This window comes from Sinocyclocheilus anshuiensis, unplaced genomic scaffold, assembly GCF_001515605.1.
Source record: "Sinocyclocheilus anshuiensis isolate Anshui unplaced genomic scaffold, SAMN03320099.WGS_v1.1 scaffold183, whole genome shotgun sequence".
In the NCBI taxonomy this organism is placed as follows: domain Eukaryota; kingdom Metazoa; phylum Chordata; class Actinopteri; order Cypriniformes; family Cyprinidae; genus Sinocyclocheilus; species Sinocyclocheilus anshuiensis.
Window position 1 is genome coordinate 3,245,107 of NW_015548309.1, and position 5,945 is coordinate 3,251,051.

The following is a 5,945-nucleotide window of genomic DNA, read 5'->3' on the forward strand; positions in this document are numbered from 1 at the left end:
AAAGACACAAATGTTTGTCTAGAGTAATTTTTGCTTATTAGTACGGTTGAACTGGATCATCGAAGGTCAGACGCAAAGACATTGGTTAATAGAATGGGATTAAATACATAAAGCATATTTGTGTTGTTTAACTTTTAATTATTGCAGGTTTGCGTCATATTCTGAGTTGCATTATTTTGATTCATTTTGAGGAAAACTGAATCTGTGTGTTTTTTTTGTTGTTGTTGTTGTTGTGAGTGAGATGAATGAATGCATATTCATATTTATATTAGAACTACAGTAACAGCTTCTGATTTCTGTCACCATGGCAACACCAGAGCTGTCAATCAATAAATTGGAAAAAAAAGTAACTTGCGTTACTTATTTGAAAAAGTAACTCAGATATTCTCTTGTAAATTAAAAAGTAATGCGTTACTTTATAACATACTCACTGTTTGTTGTGTTTGTTTTAATACAGTAATTGACTGATTCAATGTATTTGATAGTTAAAATTACTACAAATTCAGGTTTTCGTCACCTCCGTCAGATGTGTCAACTCCGTCAGTTCTGTCACCTCCGTCAGTTGAATATCTTGATAATATTTCATTATGATATTTTATATTTGTTGTGGAATTGTTGGTCACATGTGAAAGTGTAATCTGTCTGCTAACACGAGAATGTGTTTTAAAATGTTAAAAAACATCTTGAATGCTGTTAAAGGTAAAGTTGAAATTATATTACACAGTCCAAGGTAAAAAAGCACATTTTGTTAAAAAAGAGAAAAGTTGGGAGGTTGTATCAAAGCAGCTCAGTAGCTTAGTACATATAAGATACATAAATGTAGTTTCATTTGTCTGAGTACAAGGTTTTATTTTTTCAATTTTGCACCCTGTTTTGTCCCACTTCTCAAGAATGACTGTATATGCTTAATGCAGCACATCTGTGTACTAGAATGAAGTCCAGCATAAGTCCCATAAGTATTGTCATTAGCTTTGTTGTCTTTTATAGGCACACATCATGATATGAACTGAGTTTGTATTTGGTGTTTACTGGACTGATCGATTAATTGTGCTGATATGTCTGTAAACTGTAAAAGCTGTGCAGTGTCACAAAACCTTTCTTTATAATGCACAGAGAAAAAATAGCCCAATGCCTGCATTTCACAATATGCGAGAAAATTGAATTAAATTAAATGAAATATTTATTCATCAGTGGTGACGAACTACACAAATCGCGTACTTATCTTTGTGCACTGCCTTTATTTGTTAACTTGACTCGCACAGTAGATTGTTGTGACAAAACCTGAGATACTCTTGTTTTTTTCTGTAAACTTATGTGAGAAAAGAGTCTATTTAAATTGGTCTATACAACTGATAAAAATATGTTGGAATGAAGTTATTTCTTTTATCATTTATTAAGTAATTGTATTGACTGTATCGTAATATTTTTGTGATTTGGTTCTGTCCTAAAATAATTTGCGTCCTCCTATGGTAACTTTTCTGAATGACACCCCTGCAGATCGAGTTTAATGAACTTAAACATGTTGCGCCCTCCTGTGGTGATTTTTCGAGTCTACTGTAATTATGGCAAGCCGTTTTGACTTTTATTCCTTCATAGGATATGAATTCTTGATATTATCAACAATTCAGTTTTCACTAGTTGAAATGCTAATTCTTGATATCAGGATTTAAATTTCAACTAGTAAAAACTATCATTATTTATTGATATCTGTAATTGTATTTTCACTTGTTAAATGTCACCATAGGCTGCCATTCATATTCAATTGTTTTTGTTTTTCAAATGTCTGTTCTTGATATCAACAACAGAATTGCTACTAGTACAAATGTTCATTTTTTATATCAATAATTCGATTGTCACTAGTGACAATATTAATTTCTGATATCATGAATGTGATTGTTACTAGTAAAAAAAAAAGAAATTCTACTAGTAGTCAATAACATTTCAACTAGTGACAATTGAATTCTTGATATCAGGAATTAGCATTTTTACTTGTAAAAATGTAATTATTGATATCAAAAATTATATTTCTACTAGTAATAAATACAAAGCTGATGTGTGTATTTAGAATTTTAACTAGTAAGAAATGCATTTTTTTGATATCTGTAATAGTTTTGTCGGCCTTTTAACATTTTACCACATGTAGGATATGAATTGTTGATATCAGAAATGCTGATTGATATCAGGAATTACATTTCCACTACTGCCGACATAAATTCTTGATATAAAAAATTACGTCATCACTCGCAGAAATACATTTATGATATCAAAAATGAAATTGCAACTAGTAATAAGCATAGCCTACTTCTTGAAAAGTATTTTTACTAGTTAAAATATTATTTAAAATATCAGTAATTCTATTTTCACTAGTTGCAAGGGCAATTTCAGATATCACCTGCCTTTGTTGATATCAATAATTACTTTGTTACTAGTAAAAATGCAAATTCCTGATATCAAGAATTAGCATTTTAACTAGTGTTATGTCTAATGACGTATTAATTTTTGTCTCTATTATTGATACAAAGAGTGTTATTGGTGTTTGTATTTTTGCACTCTTTCTCTCCCTTTCTCTCTCTATCTGTGTGTCTGTGCTTGATAGGCTAATGATGAAAATGTAATCCTGTGAAGGAATAAAAGTCAAAATGGCTTGCCATAGTCTAATAAACTTAAACAGATTGTACCTTCCTGTGGTGATTTTTCTAAATTGCACCGCTGCAATAAATTAGTTTAAATTGGTTACGCCCTCCTGTCGTTTTTTTTGTCAATTACACTTGTGTCATTTTTTAAATTAAATATAATTTTTAAATCCATTCTTGAATACTGTAAGTAATGTTACTGACAGAAGTTATCACAGTGCATATATAGGCTATATATTCAGCTTCAAAACCGACACCCGCTGCGATAAAGTGCAGGAATCTCGAGTCACTGTAAGTAACTCCACACATGCAGTGCTTTTCTCTTGCACTAACATTGAAGTACTTACTCTTTGCACTAGCCAAGTATTTCAGTTTTGATGTGTCATTATTTCCTCTGATATGTTGTAGCAGTGCTCCACTGCCAGTTTTATGTTATGTTATGATTTATGTTATGATGCATTTAATGTGTTTTTAATGTGTCTCCACGCGGACACTAAAGCACAAATGTGACCCTGGACCACAAAACCATCTTAAGTGTCAATTTTCCAAAACTGAGATTTATACATAATATGAAAGCTGAATAAATAAGCTTTCCATTGATGTATGGTTTGTTAGGATAAAATCTGGACGAGATACAACTATTTGAAAATCTGGAATCTGAGGGTGCAAAAAAAATCAAAATATTGAGAAAATCGCCTTTAAAATTATCCAAATGAAGTTCTTATATTACTAATCAAAAATTAAGTTTTGATATATTTACGGTAGGAAATTTACAAAATATCTTCATGGAACATGATCTTTACTTAATATCCTAATGATTTTTGGCATAAAAGAAAAATCTATAATTTTGACCCATACAATGTATTTTTGGCTATTGCTACGAATATACCGCAGCGACTTAAGACTGGTTTTGTGCTCCAGGGTCACAAATATGCGTGGATTTGTTGATGTGTTGTAGTTTTTTTTTTTTTTTACCTAAAATCTTATTTAAATAGGCCACTTGCATTTTGACAACTATGTATTAAGGCAGTTGTTTACATGCCTATGTTTTTATGTATTATTATATATATACTACCTTTTAAATTCTGATGGTTTAGATGTACTATATAAAGTAATGTCTGTGTTTATTTCTCTCTTTCCTCTACAGAGTAAGGGATGTGTTTGAACAGAAGCAGAGCTCTGGGACGTGTGGACAGACTTTCACTGTAATGATGGACGTCCGCTCATGGACAGGTAAGACTTCTAACTTATGTTTTTGTTTTGTTGTGTACTAAACGTGTAGGTTACCATCATTTGCTTTTTGGAGGGTCACCCCTCTATTAAAGCAAATGATGGTAATCTAAACAGGTGGGGAAGGGACAGCAGTGCTGAAAATTTATACAGCTAAAATTAATTTTTTTTCTGTCAAGAAGTATAACCCCTGCTGGCCATCATGCCGGGGCTCGGGGGGGACCCGAATCATCCCCATCCCTTCATTCACACAACACTCACTCATATCGCAGAGATCTGGCTGGGATCGAACCAGCAACCTCTGAACCATGAGGCAGCGCTCTAACCTGTGAGCCACAGATCTCTTACTTGAACTTGTGAAGGAACTTATATTTCACTGTTAACCTGTATGTGATTTGACAAGAAACCTGTTAAAGCTTTGGCAGAGTCTCTTTCGAATCATTCTTATCCCTTCACAAAAGGATGGCTGGGATCCAACCAGCAACCTCTGAACCATGAGGCATCAGCTGTCTGAACACACCGAGGTGGGAATCGAACCCATGCCTCTATTGCAGCCTCATCAGCCGAAACCATGTGTTTAACCGTTAACCCATTGTGGCTTTCGCATTTTGTACTGGGCGTTTGTGGCACCTTGTTGAATGTAACGACGATAATTTGAAGTAAGCAATAGTGGGATTGAACTCAGGTCTCCATGATTAAAACGCAACACTTAATCATCTGAGCTACTCAGTCCGTGGAGTCAAAGTGAGCTTTGGAGAGACTTTTATTGAGGGCTTTTAATGATGTTATGACAAAATGTAAATTGCAGAGTTTGAACCAAGACGCTCACGTTTGAAGGCAAACAATTATCCTCGGCGCCACAGCGTTTGTGACATCAGGGTTTTATTGAGATTTTGTCTTTGTTTTACATGATTTGAACTCAGGACTCCAAGATCAGTGCATTAACAAATCAGTCAGAATCAAATGTACAAACAATCATAATTATCTTTAAGAACTTTATTGATCCGTCAAATGTCAAACTCAAACTGATAAACAAACACACAACATGTAAATAACATCATTTGTTCATATTTGTATTATTATTATTTATTTTAATAAGAAACATAGGGTCCAACAAACTTGCTTGGAAGTTTCTAGCGGTCCTAAAGGCCTTGATTAACTGCTTCAGGTGTTTTCAATCAGTTTGGAGCTAAACTCGGGAAAGTGGCTCAGGATTAATCAGCCCTGTTCTATTAGTTAATAAAAATAAGCAAAAACATTTCGATGTTTAGTCATAATATTAGTCATTAGTTTGTCAGCTGTCATTTTGATACAGGGTTAAACTGCATCTATTCCAGCACACAAACAAACCGACACCCACTGCAATAAAGTGCAGGAATCTCGAGTCACTGTAAAAAACTCCACACATGCAGTGCTTTTCTCTTGCTCTAACATTGAAGTACTTACTCTTTGCACTTAATAACCAAGTATTTCAGTTTTGATGTGTCATTATTTCCTCTGATATGTTGTAGCGGTGCTCCGCTGACAGTTTTATATTATGTTATGATTTATGTTATGATGAATTTCATGAGTTGTTTTTAATGTGTCTCCACGCGGACACTAAAGCTCAAACACGCGTGGATTTGTTGATGTGTTGTTTTTTTAACCAAAATTTTGTTTAAATAGGCTACTTGCTGTTTGACAACTAAGTATGTATTAAGGCAGTTGTTTACATGCCTATGTTTTTATGTAACGTTACTATTATTTATACTAACTTTTAAATTCTGGTGGTTTAGATGTACTATATAAAGTAATGTCTGTGTTTATTTCTCTCTTTCCTCTACAGAGTAAGGGATGTGTTTGAACAGAAGCAGAGCTCTGGGACGTGTGGACAGACTTTCACTGTAATGATGGACATCTGCTCAGGGACAGGTAATGTATCTCATGTGTGAATGTGTGTTCTAGTGCACTAAACATGTAGGTTACCAGCATTTTCTTTTTGAAGGGCCTTCCTTTGAAAAGCAAATGATGGTAACCTAAGTAGATGGGGAAGGGAAGGGACAGGGGATGAGAATTTTTATGCAGCTTTATTTATTTTTTCAG

At 33.8% G+C, this 5,945-nt stretch overlaps 1 long non-coding RNA gene across 1 annotated transcript; it reads left to right on the forward strand.

Annotated features, from left to right (window-relative positions):
* Window positions 1–2,878: 2,878 nt before the first annotated feature.
* LOC107656259 (uncharacterized) lies at window positions 2,879–4,250 on the forward strand. The gene is made up of 3 exons (XR_001630544.1): window positions 2,879–2,924; window positions 3,781–3,866; window positions 4,043–4,250. It is a non-coding gene; the product is annotated as an uncharacterized LOC107656259 (long non-coding RNA).
* The last annotated feature ends 1,695 nt before the right edge of the window (window positions 4,251–5,945 follow it).